Raw genomic sequence first — 20473 nt, forward strand, 5'->3', positions numbered from 1 at the left:
CACTGAGGGGCACACCTATGTAAATTATACAGCAGGACACCAATTCTCTGGTGTGTTACTATTATCTGAGTCAGGATTCAGACAATTAGTCTAATGGAGATAGTGTGCCTGTTTCCCGAGGCCACGGAAGTGGTGAAATTTCCTTTTTCACTCTTTTTGTAGCTTGAAAAGAATGTGGTTTTTCTTCTCTCTAAAGTCACAAAAATAAAATCTTTAACCACACTCACTCTACAAGTCTAGACTAGCTACTTCAGGTTTAACAGAGGTATAATGCATACATCACAGTTTCAGATAAAAACCTATTAGAGTTCAATGTTGCAGCACCTGTACTGATCATGTAGTCTGTGAGTCAAAAACACTCCTTCTATAAAAGTACTTTTAAAGAGCCTACAACATTATCCTGGAATTGTCTCCTGTTTTAGAATTAAAGTACTTGAGAGAAATATAAAATTCCAATTAACAGAGTTTTGAAGTCCTGTTAAACAGTTATCACTGAGAACAGGAATACCTTCTACAGCCCTACCCCAGTCACCCATCGCTCCAAGGGCTCCACTGGGAAGTCACTGCTTTCTAGAAGAGCCCACCCCATTACTGGAGAACTCTCACAAGAGCTTAGGTCAAGTCAAATCCCTAGCCCTGTAATATTCATTCATTCAAACATTCCGGTCTTCCTATTCCTTAATCTACAAGGGTTGCCACCATTGTTCTTTTACACCCTCTCCTTCAGATCCAACAACCAAACTCCTTTTGCAGTGGTTGCTCATGTGACTTCACATCTCAGTCCATCGCTATCCTTGTCTTCCTCCTTTGCTTGTGTTTCACCTCAAATGTGGTTTTCAGATGCAAACACAATTCATCAAATGTGGTCCAACTCACTCATATTTTTAGCAGCCACATCACAGAGTTAGCCCACACAAGCCTGCGGGCAAATCAACTCCTACCTCTTTTTCATCTTAGGTGCCTCTGAGATTGTCCTCCATGCCCAAGATTCTTTAGTTCCTGCATATGTTTATCTTTAATATCTTTCATCTTGCTGATTTTAGAACATCATTATGACCTATTCAGGTTATTCTGAGTCTGGAGTCTGCTAGCTATTGCATTAGCCATCTCTCCTAGGCTTATGCCATCTGGAAATTAGAAACGTATTTCCATCCAGATCTTTACAGAAAGAAGATACTGTGATTAAAAATGTGCTATCAATGGCAGCTCAGTCCTTTACAGGTTCTGTAGACTAAGTACTACTCTCTGATACCTGTATTACCAATTTTTAACCATTTTGGGGGGCAATAAAAACCCCTTTGAAAAGATGTTAAAGCCATTAAATGTACAATTTATACACAACTTTTCAATCAATATCAGATGGTTCGTGGACCTCATGAAGCCCATCTGATGGCCTCCCGTATAGGTACTCTACCTTAGGGATTCTAGGGCCTATGAAAAACATTTCCGGCCATTAGGATTTATTAATATCCATTTCTAAAATAACTGATTCTCCTATTCAATGCCCAACTTAATACCTAGGAGCCAATTAACTGGAAATCAATTGACATTATTAGCCCACTAATTCTCAGTATCAAAGAAAGTATCCAGAAACTAAGAAATCTGACCAAAACCAAACCACAGATTATAAGAATACTTTACAAACAAAAGCAAAAGTACCTAAGCTTAAATATATAAAGATACACCACTGTTTGTGGGAAATTAAAAAAAAAAAAGAGGAAACACTGAATGTCCATTCACAGGCAAATGGCTCAATACATTATGGCATATTGAAAATGTTATTCATTTTTTGAAAATAAGAGTTAGATCTATATTGACCTAAAGAAATATCCATGATATATTAAGGAGGAAACACTTCATAATAAAGTATAGAGTATGATCCTATTTTAAAAATAAAAAACTCACAAACCTTATGTTGTTAAAAATACTTTTATGAATATAGAAAAAGGTGTGGAAAAATTCACATCAGGCTGTGAACATTGGTGGGGTATTAATTCTTTTTGTCTGTACTCATCTTTGCATACTTTCACTCGTTACACTTTTGCCAAGGAAAAATTGAAATAAAAAAAGAAAAACTAAATAAGGCTGACAATAGGATCTATCAGTAAAAACTGAGGCCTCTCACCCGAACACCCCATGCAGGTTTTTTAAATGCCCAATTTCCCAAAAAGTGTCCCACCCATAATATGCCCCGGATGAAACCTAGTTTCCTTTTGGCTTGTCAATGATTTAGTTTCTCACTGTTTGGGGTATTTCAGTCCAAAGACAGGCACTCCTCTGTTACACATATTAAAGCTGTGTTATAGTTTCAATGTGTCCACAATTTACAAGTGTGGCTCACCTCCCACCCCCCCTTAGGAAAACAGGCATCTCCACAGAGTCATAAATAAAAGGTATGTGGAACCCATGGTAGTCCAATACATAAGAGATAGATGCTTACAGCACAAACACTATCAAATTCTAAGGTGAAGAAATAGGAGCACATAGAGGCCATTCCTGTTGGGTCAGTGGTTCTCAACCCCAGCTAAACATGAAAACTGCCTGGAAACATTTTAAAAATACCAATGCCTGGGCACCACTTCCAGAGTCTAATTTAACTGGCCCAGGGAAAGGTATGTGTTTCACTTTAAAAGTTACCTATTCAAATGAGCAGAGTTAAGAACCACTGCTTTCTACATTTCATTTCCTTCCCTTCTACCAATTTTTACAGAGCTTTCCCTTTACCAGTTATTTTAAGGCTATTATATATATTTGGGAAAGCCAAGCTGATCAACCAGTTAACGCCTGTCCACCACATGTAATTTATATTGTCCTACTGCTGACTTTTGATGCCCAACTTCAATAACATTACTTAAATCTATGGGTATTATCATTAGGAGCTCTTCACATGTCAACAGTATTTGTAGCTTTGCCTTAATAATGACATTATTTATTACTAATCTTGGAGACAATGAGTTTATAAAACATCTTAGGACCCCAAACATTATGTTGGAAAACAAAAGTCCAACATTAGTCTACTGATTATTTGAAATATTGCTGGATATTAATTAATGGACTTCCTGACTTTTCATGCTTATCTTTACAAGTATTTTAAAATTTCAACATCTACCACATTGCGAAGAATCGATAAAAAGAAAAAACATTACTTGAAATATGTCCCCCACTTGAATTAAGTATCTGAGAACAGTAATATACCCAAGAAAAATGTCAATACAGTATGAAAGGGGATTCATTAACAAAATGAAATATTTATTTAGTACACATTATATTACAGTACAAAAAGATCTGAAACTAATAATACACTCTATGTTAATTAATTGAATTTAAATAAAAAAATTTAAAAAGTTACAGTACAAAAAGACAGCATTCAATATTTTGCACTGATGCTGCAAATTATACAGAAAGATATTTTAAAACAAAGGATACTATATTATTTATAATGGCTGGCATTAAGAAATAACTGCTTTTATATATTTGCATATAGCATTAGCATGTATTTTCAAAGAAGCTTACAATGGTCCATTTAAAAAGTCCTGATCCAGGAACTATACTCCTAAACATTTATCCCAGTGAAACGAAAACTTAGGTCTGCACAAAACACCTGTACACAAATGTTCACAGCAGCTTTATTTGTAATAACTCAGAACTGTAAACAACCCAAATGTCCTTCCACTAGACAGACGGTTAAACTGTGGTGCATCCACACCATGGAACAGAACTCAGCAATAAAAGGAACAGACTATTTGACACACACAACTTGAATGATCTCACAAGCATTATGCTGAGTAAAACAAGCCAATCTCTAAAGATCACATGCGGCATGACTCCATTTGTATACTATTCTGAGTAACAAAATTAGAAAGCTAGAGAACTGATCAGTGGTTACCAAGGGTTCGGGGAAATTATAAAGGAGAGCAAAAGGAAGCCTTGGGTTGATGGTCAGGGATACAGTCTCCTGTATCTCGATTGCGATGGTGGTTACACAAATACACACGTGATCAAATTGCACAGAACTATACACATGACACACACACAAAAATAAGTGCATATAAAACTGGAGAAATCTGAATAAGCTCTGGATGGCACCAGTGTCAATTTTCTGGTTTTGATCTTGTCCTATAGCTACCTTTGAGGGAAAACTGGGTGAAGGATATACGGGACCTCTCTGTATTTTTGCAATTCCCTATGAATCTGTAATCATTTCAAAATGAAGTTTTTTAAAAAAAGTTTGAGGAAAATAATAAAAGTTTGAGGAAAGCATGAAGGTGGTCACTTATTTAAGACACATACACCAGGGGCGCCTGGGTGGCTTAGTTGTTAAGCGTCTGCCTTTGGCTCAGGTCATGATTCCAGGTCCTGGGATCGAGCCCCGCATCGGGCTCCCCGCTCAGCGGGAAGCCTGCTTCTCCCTCTCCCACTCCCCCTGCTTGTGTTCCCTCTCTCGCTGTGTCTCTCTCTGTCAAATAAATAAAATCTTTTTTAAAAAAAAAGATACATACACCATTCTTCCTAATCAAGTGAGGTATAAACAAGTAAAGGGGAAAGATATAATAAGGATGGCTGGAAAGAAAAGGATGGCTTGAATAATATTTTTGGAGCATTTATTATGTGCCAGGCCCTACAACTTATCTCATTTAACTCAACAATCCAATGAGATGACTGCTGATTAATATCCTCAGTTTTCAGAGGAGGAAACTGAAAGAAGATAAGAAATTCAATCAAGATCACATGCTGACAAGTAATAAAGGTGTCAAAAAAAGACAATTTCAAAGCAAAGAGGATTTTAAGAAAAAGTATTCTTTATGTATCAAGAAGAGGTTTATAAAGTAGCTTAAAATAGGCAGAGTAGGTGAAATGCTACAGAGGTCAATCATAGCACAGGATGATGAATACTATGTCCTCCAAGAACTTAAAATCCATAATACACATTAGCCTAGGAAAACTAAATGCACTTGACCAGAGATGTAGTTGAAACTGGTTATTTTTTATTAATTTTTCAACTTTTGCTTAGAAATGAGAAGTAACAATGATTTCTCTTCTTTAAAAGATGTTCACTGAATGAAAACCAGTAGATAAAAGTGAGCCAACATTCAGAAATAATACAAATAGGGGACTCAAAATGGAAAGAAAATTAAGCTGATTGACTATAACAAAGCCCATTCACGAAAGAAAACGGAAAGGCTGTAACACTGTGTCAAATGCAAGGCAGAAAAGTCTAAATTAGGTTAGAATAAAACATGAATCTGCATATAATGAACAATACGGGCTAGCAAGATGAATATTTACTAGCAATAAAATAATTTTAAATACAATTATGCTGTTAAGATTGGTTTCGGTCTGGCTTAGAAAAAGCAGAAAGAAAATTTCAGCCCTCTTTTTCACTCCATCTTCAATTTAGATCATTGCGTATTTTAACAGCATGGCAAAAAACAGAAGCAATTCTAGGATAAATTCAATGCAAGTAAATGGGTATTTAAAAGGAAGTTTCCTATTCCGGTTGTAAAGCCTCTGAGACAGGGCTGTTTTTCTAGAGGAAAATAACACCTCAATTTTAATTTTAAAGATCCAGTGAAACCCCAAGAAAATACATTTTAAAATATTGGGAGTATTAGCCATCCTTTTAAATTGTTGACAGTCAAGTAATCCTCTTAGTGTGCTGCTTGAAGTAAAAAGAGTAATTGCAGTTGGTTCTGCCTTTAGTATCAGCTGACATAAAATATATTCTTTCCTCTTAAATTATTTTAAAAGCAAATGAAAATGCAGTGATGACGTCAACACATTGATTCTCTTAGAAGCTTTGTAAACTCCTAATTCAGGAAGTAACCTGCAGGAATTTTACTCGACATTCAAACATCCCTCTACAGAAGATGTGGAATAGAATGGCTTTACCACTATAACTCTCGTCCATGGCTTCACTTAATAGGATAAAATCTGAAAGAGATTTTATACTTGGAATTTCTTTCCCATGCACAGATAAAGAGTAAAGAAGGGCCAAAAAGCAAATGTATACAATTGGGAGATATCTGTCATACAGTCTTTATGTATTTCTCTCTGCTCTAAAGAAATCTCATGAGAGGTTAACTTATTTTTCCCAGGGTAAAACCCTAATACATTTTTTATAAAAGCCATAACCTAGGCCATTTTGTATGCTATACACATAACACATTAAAATCTCTCTAGGGGCAGGGCGCCTGGGTGGCTCAGTCCATTAAGCGTCTGTCTTCTGCTCAGGTCATGATCTCAGGGTCCTGGGATCGAGCCCCACATCGGGCTCCCTGCTCAGCGGGGAGTCTGCTTCTCCCTCTCCCTCTGCCTATGGCTCTACTTGTGCTCTCTCTGTCAAATAAATAAATAAAATCTTAAAAAAAAAAATTTCTCTAGGGGTGCCTGGGTGGCTCAGTTGGTTAAGTGTCCCACTCTTGATTTTGGCTCAGGTCATGGTCCCAGGGTCCTGGGATCGAGCCCCACGTCGGGCTCCCTGCTCCGCGGGGAGCCTGCTTCCCCTCTCCTTGTGTTCGCACATGCTTACTCTCTTGCTCTAAAATAAAAAAATAAATCTTTTAAAAATAAATTTCTCTATAATTTTGGGGGATTATACCAAGGAAATGTATTTTCAGTAATGCCTGATTCTAATCCATGGTAAATACAAATTTTTGAAGTTTTTACAACTAAATATCCTTAAATAGAAATATTTTTAAGGAAGAATAATGATACTGTGGTTGTGTTTTGAAAAAGATTTCTTGAACATATTTAAATATTTACAGATGAATAATTTAATATCTGGGATATGTTTTAATATAATATGGTGGTGGGGGGGATTGGAGGGAATTTAAACAAGACCAGCCACAAATTGACAGGTAAAGCTGAGAGATGGAGACCATGGGGATGAATTACTCTATCTTGTCTTCCTTGGTACATGTTTGAAATTTTCCAACATAAAAACTGTACATCCTTGCAATAGGATATAAAATATACTCATGTCTATTTTGCTCATAATCCTGAGCAGAAATTCAGGTTCTTTTTTTTTTTAAGAGAGAGACAGACCGAAAGCCTGGGGTGGGGGTGGGGATGCAGGAGAGGAAAAGAGAGTCTTAAGCAGACTCCACACCCAGCACGGAGCCAACCTGGGGCTTAATCTCATGACCCTGAGATCATGATCTGAGTCTAAATCAAGAGCTGGATGCTTAACCGACTGAACCACCCAGGCACCCCAGAAATTCAGGTTCTTGAATGCTTCCATTACGGCAAAATCCCAGGCAAATCATCTTACCCTGTGGTGCCAGTTTCCGATTTCTAAAATGCAGGGATGGAACATGATTTCTAGGATTGCTTCCAGTTAAGTTTTTATTCTTTGAGAATGCTGTTTTATTCTTATGAACGTTGTTTATTGTGTACAGTAACTGCTTCTATACCGAGAAGGCACAGGTGTCTGAAGGCAAGATGTGATCTCAAAGCAGTTCTCTAGGACCACAGGTGCCACCCCTGCCATCAGCTCTCATCACATGAAAAAAGAAAAGAGGGGCGCCTGGGTGGCTGTCGGTTAAGCATTTGCCTTTGGCTCAGGTCATGATCCCAGGGTCCTGGGATCAAGCCCCGCATTGGGCTCCCTGCTCAGCAGGGAGTTTGCTTCTCCCTCTCCACCTGCCCCCCCGCCCCACCCCCGTTCATGCGCACGCTCGCTCTCTCTCAAAATAAATAAAATCCTTAAAAAAAAAAGAAAAAAGAAAACAGGGAAACAACCACAGTGATAAATATACCACTGTTTTTCATAGGCAAGGTAAAAATGCTCACACTTCCAAAATTTGCCTCAGATAAGGGTATAAAAGGCAGTCCCTTTAATAAAGCAATTTTTCCTGAGTAATTATCAAATAATACTTTTTTTAAATTTATTTATTTTGAGAGAGTGGGAACGAGAGAGAGAGAGAGAGAGTACATGAGAGGGGGGAGGGTTAGGGGGAGAAGCAGGCCCCTCGCCGAGCAGGAAGCCCGATGCGGGACTCGATCCTGGGACTCCAGGATCATGACCCGAGCCAAGGCAGCCGCTCAACCAACTGAGACACCCAGGCGCCCCTCAAATAATACTTTTATAAATATATTTTGGAGACTTCTCATCACAGTATTGTTTCTGCCAGTGAAAAACCTGATACATAGATTACCATCAGTCAGGGTTTAGTTAAATATATTGTTGTAGAGTCTTACAATGCAGCTATGCAAAAAAATGAAGATATTAACCCACGATAGGGCTATGGCAAAGGGATACAGGAACCAACTGAAAGACTCCCAGTGGCCACAGCTAGAAAAATTAGAGCAATAAAGTTATACTGGATTTAACTCAAAGTATCAATATCCACTAGTCTACAATGATACAAATAAATGATTCAATAGAGACAAATGGGAGAGAATAGATAAATCTCCTGTGTCGAATTCCAAATAATGTATGCCGAAACTCTGCTTTTGCCCTCCAGAAAGTGGAGCATAACTCTCGCTCCCTAAGTGTGGACTGCCTTCCTTCCAGAGAGCACAAGATGGAAAGCGGAGAAAAAAAAGAGTACCTTTACAATAGAGAAACCTGACAAACACCACCTCAGCCAGGATACCAAGGTCGTATCAACAGTAAAGTCACACAGATAGGATGCACCCTTGAAACGATGTGATAAAAATAGCGTTTCGCCTCCCTGGCCTCCCTCAGTCTAACCCCACAAAACCCCATTCTAACCATGAGAAAAAACATCAAACGAATCCAGCTGAGGGGCATTCTACAATATCTGACTAGTACTCCTCAAAACTGTCAAGTCCTACGAAACGAGGTAAGTCTGAGAAAGTTACAGCCACGGAGAGCCTAAGGAGACATGACGGCTACACGTAGTGTGGAACCGTGGATGGGATCCTGAAACAGAAGACATGAGGTAAAAACTAGGGAAATCTCAAGAAAGCAAGGACGTCAGTGATAATGTGTCAGTTTTGGTTCATGAATTGTGACAAATGCCCCACACTACTGTAAGAAGTTAATGATAGGGGGCTCTGGGAACTCTCTGCACTATCTGTGCAATTTCTCTATAAATCCAAACTGTTCTAAAATAAAAAGATTATTTTTTAAAAATAAAAAAAAATTTAGTAAGATATAAACTAACAATGATGTGAAATGATGGCCAGTATATAATAAACAAAAGAAGTGTTACTAGACGATATCCATGCTTTGATTTTTGTTTTAAAAATATACATATATGTATTTTATTACCAAAATGTTAACCTCTGAGTGGTAGAATTACTAGTGATTTTCACCACCCCCTTTATACTTCTCTGTATTATCTGATTTTATTCTTTCCACTAAGCATTGACTACCTTGAACATTGAGCCTTCTATAATCTTATAAACTATAAACAAAGTTTTTTTTTTTTTTGGAAAAAGGCATACAGCACAGGATTAATAAGAGTATTCCTTGGTTCAAAATAATACACACTTATAAAAGAGTAAATTTTACTTTTCCAAGAGGAAATATTTGTTTTAAAGATTTATTTATTTGAGAGTGAGCAGGGGGAGGGGCAGAGGGGGAGGGGCAGAGAGAGAGGGAGACAAGCAGACTCCCCACTGAGCACGGAGCCAATGTCCGGCTCTTTCCCAGGACCCTGAGATCATGACCTGAGCCAAAACCAAGAGTTGGATGCTTAACTGCTTAACTGACTGGTCATCCAGGTGCCCCAAGGAGAAGTAATTTAAAAGTCAGTACAGAAAAGTGAATGAAAGCACGAAATTTAACCAGACTTAGCTTAAATTCCTGGTTTTACCACTTACTATTGGTATGACCTTGGGCAGTTCAACAACCTCCCTCAATGTCCTCATTTTTATAGTGGGAAATATGTAACACAACAAACCTATTGTTCTGCAGAACTGCCCTAACATTTATTTACTTGTCAAAGTAAACATACATTATATATTATATATGAATGGATAGTATATAAAACCTATTTGATAACATCAAATTTTATTACAAAGAATTACATTAGCAGTAGCAAAGAGTTCAATGTATGTCAAGAGCCTGGCCCTACTGAGGATCCATAATGGTAACCATTATTCCTATTGGTAATGATAAATAAAAACCAAGAAAAAAATAAAACACTATTTGAAAAATTTAGTTTTGGGACACCTGGGTGGCTCAGTCAGTTAAGCGTCTCCCTTTGGCTCAGGTCATGATCCCAGGGTCCTAGGATCGAGCCCCGCATCAGGCTCCCTGCTCAGCGGGGAGCCTGCTTCTCCCTCTGCCTGCCGCTCTCCCTGCTTGCATGTTCTCTCTCAATCTCTCCCTGACAAATAAATAAAATCTTTTAAAAAAATTTTTAGTTTCTCTAAGAATATAACAGGGAAAAAACAATAAAAGACAAAACCGTACCTCAGCTCATTCTACATCATCTGCAGCAGTTTCCCAAATATCTCTGCTAACTAAATATTTATTATACGGATTAAACATGTCATTGTTAACATGCCCACAGACCTGAGAATCTTCCAGAGAATCAAGTGAAAGCCACTTTTCTCATCATAACCAGCTTACACTAAGCTTTGGAATATTAATACATCAAGTCTCCCTTTCTATGGAAATCGTTTGCCTATCTACAACTGTAATGTCAATACAAATAAATACCAGCCATAAGATACAAACTAAACTTATTTAAATCTCTTGATTGTAAATAATGAACTTTAATAGAGAAGCTCTAAACAAGACATTTATTTTGATCTGTAACAAAATTCTGGGCTGGTTGTCTTATCTCAGTACTGTTATCTTTAATCACAATATGACAGACAAGTCTAATCACGCTACGACTTAGTGGACTTTTATAACAAGGCCAAACAACCCAGATCAGAAGAATCAATTTGTTTCATCAAATGAAAAGTTTACCCAGCCTGATTTATCATACAGTCTAGGACAGAGACCCTTCTCTTAAAGACCTGTTAATTTAGGAAAAAATTAATCAACCATGAACAAAATAATATTAAATTATTATGCCAATATTTTCTACTACATAAGAAAATGCAGACTGTTCAGTTTGGTTCTTTTAAAGGAAGTTAATTTAAACACCTTTTAAAATAACAAAAACATAGATACAATTCAGGAAATCTATCCAGGTTGGTATATATAATCCAGTGTTGGGACTACAGCTATACAAAGACTAATTTTATAACATATTCAAAAGTTTCTGTCCCCAGTAAGTCTTACCCAACTTTCCCAAAAGCAGTCATTACAAAGACCTATTCCAATGATGTTGTCACTCTTGCTAAATACTTTAGAAGCCTGTGGCACACTTTTGTCAAATATGTTTAATGGTAGCAAATTTTAAATTCTTTGAGAACAGATTTGATTCATGGGAATAGACAACTGTCACTGAGAACTACAATTGGTAAATAGATCAAATAACCTTCTTTTGGCTTAAAAAAAGAGACTGACTACAAGGTTTTGAGTAAGTTTAGTTTTCTTAAAAACTATTAAAAGCAAATTTAAAATGGGAATTCCAAGCATTCTGAGCAGCAATATTATCTATGCAATGAGAGTATAATCCTATATCATGTTCTCCAAATTCTAAGTAATAACTGAATAAAGGACCATACTACATACTAGTACCTCCTATGTATTATCTCAGTTAATCCATATAACAATCCTAGATAATTATCACTATTTCAAGGAGAAGACACTGAGTCTGAGTGCCTTGAGTAACCTGCCCAGGTAATAAGGGAGACACCAGCAATTACATCACAGTCAGAATTTATAAACGATATATACACACAATTATGTATGTATTATATCTGACTTTTTTAGGTTTTTGACCTACACCATTGGGCTGTTCCTGTAACAGCTGCTAAATATGTGTATTTTAGCATTTGCCACACTACTGCAATCATGTACTTATCAATTTTTCCTACTCAACTATGAGCTTCCAGAGAGAACAGACTATACTTTGTTCACCTCTGTAATCCCAGAACATAGTCCTGTACTTAGCACATCTACATAAATTTCTTCTTAGCTTATCCATGGTTCTGATGTTATTTTTACCAGCTAGCTGCTCATAGGTGGTGAATATTACAGAAACATTATCAGACCAGTAGCCATTCCTTCAGCTTCAGCTTCAAGATGCCCAACCACCACCACAATTAGAGAAGGCACAGGCAGAAAGAATGTTCCATATAATCAACCCCAGTTTGTATGGTTATTCTTAAAATCTGAAGCACTACATTGCGTGCTGTATAGAGCTCTTCTTTTAAGTATCATAAAGCTGCATCTACACTTACATTAGTCTACTTCCAGTAGTTTATACACACTATAGAAAACTCAATTACAGGATCGCTCCACATTCGTAGTACATACAAAAATTATGGAAAAATGTAAGACAACATAAATCATCAACAGCATAAAGTAAGTTTGCCAATAAGCTACCTTTTCATTATAACATGACTACAGAGTCCAGAGGGGCAAAACCATACAATTTATGTGCTTTACCACACAAGAAACTAACAGAGTCGGATGTTAACGGCATTTCTGAGAATGTTACAGTATAATTATAAAATGACACAGGTTAATATTTAAGGCGACATCAAGTCTCTCAAAATAAAATGAATATTTACAAGATTAAGTTTCTGTTTTGTTAAACATTAAATAAAGGTGTTGGAACTTAAATGGAAATGTAAAAATACAGATGATCTAGTACTAAAACTAGTTAACAGAATTACTGGTATTTTTCATTCTATTAGGGGATCTTTTATCTAAAAAATGTTAAAGCATGTGGTTTGTGTTTTCAGTTTTCTTTCCAGTTCTAGAAATTGACTATGAATCCTTTTATAGTATTTACCTTTCTCTTGCCACCTTCCATCCACTCCCCAAACCTGGTTTGGATGTCTTCTTTAATCTTTCAAAATAAGGGAGTGGATTCAAATGTCATGAACTCTTGGATAAAGAGTTAAAATGACAGCATCATATGACTATCCTGACTCTCTTTGAAGTAATATTAGTCTTCTAGAATACCAGTCTAATTCTTAGAAGCAGAAAACACAGGAAGCTCAATGTTCCAAGAAAAATTAATAATAATTGATTCATCCTGGCTACCCAGGAAATACACAGCAAGGATCTGTGTTCTATGCAAATACTGACAACAAATCCATCTAGTAATACCTACCACCCGGGGACAAGAAAAACAGAAAAAGAAGGCAAGGCAAATGAACAATGACTATAAAGTACAGAAAGAAAATATCAGCCATTAAGAGATGAGGAGGAATCAGAGTTGCATGAAACACAAGAGACCAGGGAGCTTATACCGACAGAGGTAGACGGGCCATGGAAGAGACGAGATCACCACTGATGGGACAGAAAGTAGGTGGACACAGGTGAGAGGTAAAACAGCCAGGAGCTAGAGATGACAGGAGCTGAATTACAAGAGATAACAATAAAAGACTTGAGGCAATGGGGTAGGTAGGAGGCCCACCCAAGGAAACAGACGGTAAAGAGAACAGAAATCACTTTCAATGGGAGGCTGAATCATGGAAAAGACAGGAAGTAGGCAAACACAGATACCAAGCAAGAAATTCTGGACAGATGGAAAAAAAAAATGTGAAAGTGACACTAGGTGATAAACAGATAAGGTAGAAAGGAGAAAAAAGGGTGAAGCCAATAGACTTACTAGGGAAGGAAATATTTATAAAAAAGATGGTTTCTGGAATTTCAGTTTATTCAATTAAAATTTAAAAGCAGCTCTTTTGCTTATATTTCTCTCTTTTGGGTAAAACCTGATTCATAAGAATAGAAGTTTCCTCAACTTACAAAGAAGAAAATTATGGATCAGGTCAACTGATTCAGTTGCAAAAGTAAGAAGAGTTGGAAACAGTAAAATTTACTGTTAATGATCTTAGTTCTAAGCCACAAACTAATTTTTATACTGACAATGTGAATATACACATTAATGACCTTAATGACCAAATGCTTCATTTGTTAAGTACAAAAGCTTTCTCTCCTGCTTCATTTGTTAATGACAAAAGCACTCTCTCCCTCTCTCTTTCTGCACTTACCAGCATTTGGAGAAATCCCTGCTTCTTAACTACTTTCCTCAAAAGGAAAGGGAAGAGTAAGAAGGTAACATTTGCATCAATATTGCCACAAAGAAGTTTGATAGAGGTTTAAAACAAGTTTAAAACAGTAACGGTTAAAAGATGTTGTAAATTTTCTATAAATTTCTATGATCCATGCTATTCTGGTCTCCTAGATAACTAAAAACACAACACAGAGATCATCCTTCATTTCCACCTAAAAAGAGTAGAGGAAAACCAAACATTGAACAAGAATATAAAAATAGTTAAGAAGAGCAAATCTGAAAACGAGTGGAAATTATTCTATTCTTGATCTTAGAAAATAACATAGGGTAGGACAGAACCATAACAAAGGTCTATTTATGAAGATATAATTCTTATTTTTTAAACCGAAAAAAATATGGTCATTAGATCTTCAGGCTAAAAAAAATTGTGCAAGAAAAAGCAGGCACAGAGAGAGGCTGAGAGCAGATAAAAGAAGATGGATCCAAAGCTGCAAAGACCGTGAACAAACAGCAGCACATTATGAAGAAGCATTTCATCAACATCCTGTCCCTTTAGTAATTACCGAGCCAAAGCTGGTTTCTGGGGCCGTTCCCATTTCTCTTACCATAGCTACTAGTTCTCTATCCACATGAAATAAAACTCTGTTCATGAGGGGACCACCAGCTATCGCAGTAGAGGAAAATAACTCAAATATTATACACAAAAGCAGCTGGGTTAACAGAGGTACTATAAGAAACATGTAAAGATATGTGCTAAAGTCTTTCACTCCTCTTTTCAGAACTATCTTCTTTCAACTCCTCAAAAATCCTAAATGATATTGGGGTCGCTTCTTGAAATCTGTCTTTTCTTCTTCTTCCTTTTTTTTTTTTTTAACCATTCTTCCATGAATAACTTAATGAGTCACTTGGCCATATAGTCCATTCACAGGCATCACGAACACATTATTATCGACTTCTGGAAATGGATGCTGCTCCACAGGCTTTAGGAGACTTCTTGAAGGAACACACCTGGTTCTTTGGTCTCTGTTGAGGACATGCTCAAAGTAGGAATTCTCTCTCATACTCAAAGATGACATGGAAGCCAAACTGTGCTGTTTCCAAAGTAAGATGCCTTTAAAAAAAATTTTACAAAAGTTAAAAATCAACCAGATTTTAAAAACACAAAACTCTAATAAAGCAGCACAAATTCTCACACAGTATTACATTTTATCTAAGATTGAAAAATAAGTAATTTAAATTAAAAAATTTTAGCCTTTCACTTCAGCTTTAAATATATTTTCAAAAACTTTAACAGCATCACAAAGTACACAATAAAAAAATACTGCAAATGATGGACAATTCCTGAAATTAATACAAAAATATCTGTTAAAATTATAAAGAAATTCTTGTGATTGACATTTTAATCTTTACCATGGCCAGAAGAAAGGCTTTGAGAAAACACAATTTTGCTGCATTCGTGTATTACTTAGAAATTGTATGAACAAGCATAGTTTATATTAAGCTGTAAAATGAGCTACTGAATTGACTTGGAAAATATCTTCCAGCCATAAAATTCTGAAATTACATGCTATCTGGTGATACAATCTTGGTACCACTGAACCAGCTCTAGGCAAGTCATCTGACTTTGCCCCAATTTTCCTATCTATAAGATACAAGGCTGGTACTTACAGGGGAAGGCAGGCACTAGGATCACTTGAGGATGGTTTAAAATACAGATGCCCAGGCCCAGCTCTAAAGAATCTGAATCTCTAGGGTTAGGCTAAGATATCTGTTACTTAAATAATAAACCCAGGGTCATTCTGATGTACTCCTACTTAAAGAACCACCGCACTAGATCAGCACTGGCTCACATTCAGGATCCAGCTCTACAACCCTAAAATTCATCAAATGGGGCAGTAGAGATTTTATTAAATTACTCCTTACTGATAGAACGAAAATAAATGAATCAGTGCTTCATTTTCTCTTTCCCTAAAACCCCCCATTAGAGAAGAACCTGAAATTAAGATTAAAGCTAACATGTCAATTGGATAAACACTTCAACATAGATTATTTTAACTCCAATTATTTCCTGGGATGTTTAAATAGAACACAAGGGTGTGACAATATCCATAGTTCTAAGTTGCTTCTCTGACAGGGCATCCCAAAATATGTGCTGATATTAAAGTGACAACAGCAGGTCATTGCTTCACTGACTCAGACTACAAAGCTATCCCCAAGACAAACAACATGACCTCCTGCCCAGCAGAAAGGACCTGTAACACAGGATACTATACCTGCAGAGCGTGTGTCCTCCCTGGCTGCAGCTAACCGGGTTTGTGGCCCATGCTTCATTCAAGGGCACTTCCTCCTCTGATTCCTGGACAGTGGGGGTACTGATGTGTATGTACGCCCCTATCTCTGCAGTCGTTTAGATTCAGTGACTCTGTTGATGCCCAACACCCCCAAAATAATACTGTCAGCTCCTGACAAAAGGGACACAAAAGTGGGTTTTCAGAGAATCCCATTTTTCTTCATCTTGCTGGCTTTTGTTGGCAGCCCCTCATCCAATTCCACACAGCTTCAGAATGCTTCACTCCAGGTCTGTCACCCAATCAACAGCACAATTTTTACATTTTTTTCCACCAAAGAAATATTTCTTGGTTTGAAGAGGCCTCCTGGCCCCAACAGTGTTCTCTACTGCCCAAGACAAGCTGAAAAAGTGGATTGAAATTCCACGTAACAACAAAGCAAATGGATAGAAGTGCATAGGAAACTTTCAGTAATGCTCACTTCCTGGTAAATTACTACCACTAGGGATGAAATCTATAAGTGTTTAAAAAAGAAAAGCAGGAAGACATCAAGTATCATTCAGTATTATATTTCACGGAAGTTTTTTGACACTAAATTAATAAACAGGCACCGTCCTATGTCCTGCTGAATCACTGTCCTAGAATTCAATACCTACGAAGAGTTATAATCCTCATTCAGCTCTGAGATTCAAAATTCAGTTTCTCTCCCCTTGCCTTTAGTCATTTCAAACCACAATGCCCCGTAACCATTTGTCAACCGCTTGTATTTGGAAAATCCATTGCATTGTTTCTGCAGCACACTCACACTCCCTACTTACTATTTGCATTGTGATCTTGGGCAAGTGACTTAATTACCCTGCTGTACCTTAGTTTCCTCATTTTGAAAAAAGGGAATTCTAACTGTACCTATTACTTCAAAAGATTGTTATGAGATTCATAGAAATTAATAGGCAAAGGCTCCTGGAACAGTACCTGGCACATTTTAAGCACTACATAAATGTTAGCTCTTATTATTACTTTGTTTCATTTAGCTACAAATTCTCATACTGTTTCACATATGTACACAAATGTTTGCCTACTAAAATACTACCTACTTGAAGATTGGAACCACATTTTCAGTACCTCTGACATTTCCCCTATGGTATCTAATATTCACTCAATAAGTAAATAAACCTACTCTGCACATATTGTTATACTGGATAAACAAGGAAACATAGTACCTTATAAATATATATTCTCTGCCCTGAGTAGCCTCTATTTTAGGTGGGGAAACAAAATACGGAAATGCTTATATAACAGTATAAAGCCATAAAAGATTAAATGCCAAAGTATGTGGCATAAACATCTAACATTCAAAGAGCTTATTGTGGGCTGCAGATTCTGTGGAGAAGGTAAAGCTGGAGTGCCCGGCCCCTAAAGTTACGTGGGATCTTCAGCAGTGAAAAGAAAAGAGGATTCCAATGTATTTTTGTTCATTCCACAAACAGCCACTGTGTACCTTCCATATGCCAGGCTCTGTTCCAGGCTCTGGAGATATGGCAATGAGTGACAGAAAAGATCCCTGCACTCTGGAGCTTTAAAGGGCACTCCACGTGAGAGCCAAGTTTTGAAGGAATGAGAAGAGCTTGTCTTCCAAAACGATGAAACGACACTGCTTAAATGCCTTACAAACAGGAGCCAATGCTGGCATTATGGTTGCTCTGACTTTCCAACAACGACAAACATACAGAAATGGCTGACGTGAAAAAATTCAGTAACTTTCATGTACTGTATTCTAAATGTTCCATTGTTCATAAAACACATCAAAGGGATATTCTCCGTATTTCTGGATACAAATAACATACAAGAGATTTTAAACACATAGAGTTAATACTACTAGAATATTTCCATAACAGAGGCCATTGGAGGCCCAGTTCCTAAATTTTGCCCAAATGAAAAGCCTTATATTAATGCTTTGCTGTACCCTTGAGCTTTGTCTCCACCCCCAATCCACCCCCTGCCTTTCTTTACTTGATTTACTAGCAGCTGCCCACAAATATCAAATATCTACTAGGAAAGTGCCTGAAGATGCATGTGGTGACAAGATGACAAGAATCAGTTAGTCACGATGAGTGGAAATATTAACTCCAAAAGAAAATATCTGCATTTTTTTCTTCTTATATCCTTCCACTGAAAGACAGCTCTCCACTTATCCCCTCCCCGAAGAGAAGGCCTGGAGGTAAAGGAGCCCTCTTATAAATACTGACTTGCAAAGCATTCCCAATCTCTTCCTCTCCAACGATGGGCCACTAGAATTAGGAGACAGGTTAAATCCGATATGTTCTCATCACAAATAAGACGCATTTCCAAGCACCTCCCTTGTCCTCTCCAGTCCTTTTCAACTACTTCTACTCTCACAAGATGCAAACTGTTAAACCTCACTATCATTCTCATCATTGTTATGCCTATACAAATCACTACACTGTATTTTTGGAAACACAGTCAAAATAAACTTCTTGATTAAGGAAGTCAAAACTACTCAACTAAATACGATAAAAAATGTTAACTTCTTTATGCACAAAATACTGCACTCCAAACTGCTTATGATACTTAGAGCAAAATGAAAAATTAGGTAGAGACCCTACAATGCAGATAATCTAACATTCTTCATATACCCACGAATGTTAGACTCATGAACAGAGTAATAACCAACCCGCTGTTTTTTATTTCCTTGGTCTGGTATTGGAAAATTACTCTTCCTGTTTCATTGTCATCTGTCAACCCCTAATTAGGAATGCCATTTAGAAAAAATACGGTAGGAGGGAGCCTTTCACAAGGGCCTTATGGTTCCCCAACATTTACCTTCTTCCAATGTCCAAGAATAGCCTGTTCATTGGATGATGATGGTGTGTTATGGGAACTTGGATAAATGAAACACAATGCTTTAGAAACTATTGAATCCCCAAATAAAGAGACTAATTGCAGTTCTATGCAATTTTAAAGCCACCTTCCAACTTGAAAAACATATTAATCTACTCAATGAGTCACTTTATATTGCCAACCCCCTTTTTCACAAAAGCAGAAACAGAAGTAATTAATGCACATACTCCACATTTGGACCTATTCAAATCAAACCCATGTATTCAAAAATTTTTGAGCAACCTATGCTTATGCGAAAGTTACCCCAGAAGATTAAATGAGATAAAGCATGTACCATTTGGCACAGGCCTTGCAAACCGTCAGTACTCAACACTACCCATTATTATTGTTCCTAATTTTCCAACGTCAGAGTCAAACTAAACGGTTATAAGGCATATATTTGATAATGTATATATAATGCGTAAAAACTAACATGCATTAATCCTGCAAATAAAGCTAGTACCTTATTGTACCAAGTAATGCTCTTCAGACAAAGGTGAGCTTAATTGTAACATAAAGAGCCACAAAAAAGGCAAAGAAAACTTGCTAAGGGATTTGGGCTAAATGTTAGCTCTTACCTCTGCTTATTAAGACTACAACCTCTACAAGGTCTAAGATGAATTATACTTAGCAGTCAGCTGACCCTAGAGAGCTAGCTCAACATAAACAGCTAAGACCTCAGGCATGTGGACAAGTGACCATTTACTCGCAAGGCAGCTACCAACTGCTGAAATCTGATTACTTCAATACTGATGCTGAAATCCTGCATAAATTCATTACCTGTCTTATGCTAGAAAATATATTTTTCAAGTCCCTATACACACTTTTTTTTTAAGGCACAAAAATCATTTCAACTGACAATATTGCAGCATCCTGGGACGTCCAGTTTTTTAAAACACCTCAACAGTCTCAGCCACGCATCATTCATTATGACAGGGGAAATGGAAAGACAATTTGGAGAGCATACGCTTTCTTAAGTATCAAAGTAAATATTAAAAGTAACTCTATGTCCTCATTACGAAAAAAAATCTTCGTGTTTCCCAGCCTACTCCCGATTCGTGGGACAATGCACATTCCCCCCCCTCCCACGCTTTAAGTCACGCCCGGGCGCGCCGAAGTGGGGCGGGAAGAAGCACGGAACTCCCGGGTAATGACCTGTCCCCGCTACTTCTCGCCCGGTTTTGGCACACCACAGCTACACCCACGTGGACTTCCAGACGG

The 20473-nt window shown here is 37.3% G+C and overlaps 1 protein-coding gene across 3 annotated transcripts in view; it reads right to left on the reverse strand.

Annotated features, from left to right (window-relative positions):
- SLC20A2 (solute carrier family 20 member 2) overlaps positions 1-20473 on the reverse strand; it is a 103921-nt gene that overhangs the window by 83075 nt on the left and 373 nt on the right. The window contains exons 1-2 of one of the 3 annotated variants that reach the window (XM_073902584.1): positions 16340-20325; positions 15075-15177 (exon numbers count right to left, since the gene is read on the reverse strand). The exons of the other annotated variants lie outside the window; for them this stretch is intronic. The gene's annotated coding sequence lies outside the window, so the exon portion shown is untranslated. Of the gene's footprint in view, positions 1-15074; positions 15178-16339; positions 20326-20473 lie in introns of those variants that run through there. 3 annotated transcript variants of the gene reach the window in all.

This window comes from Callorhinus ursinus, unplaced genomic scaffold, assembly GCF_003265705.2.
Source record: "Callorhinus ursinus isolate GAN/ISIS: 27379988/994484 unplaced genomic scaffold, GSC_fseal_2.0 scaffold17, whole genome shotgun sequence".
NCBI lineage: Eukaryota > Metazoa > Chordata > Mammalia > Carnivora > Otariidae > Callorhinus > Callorhinus ursinus.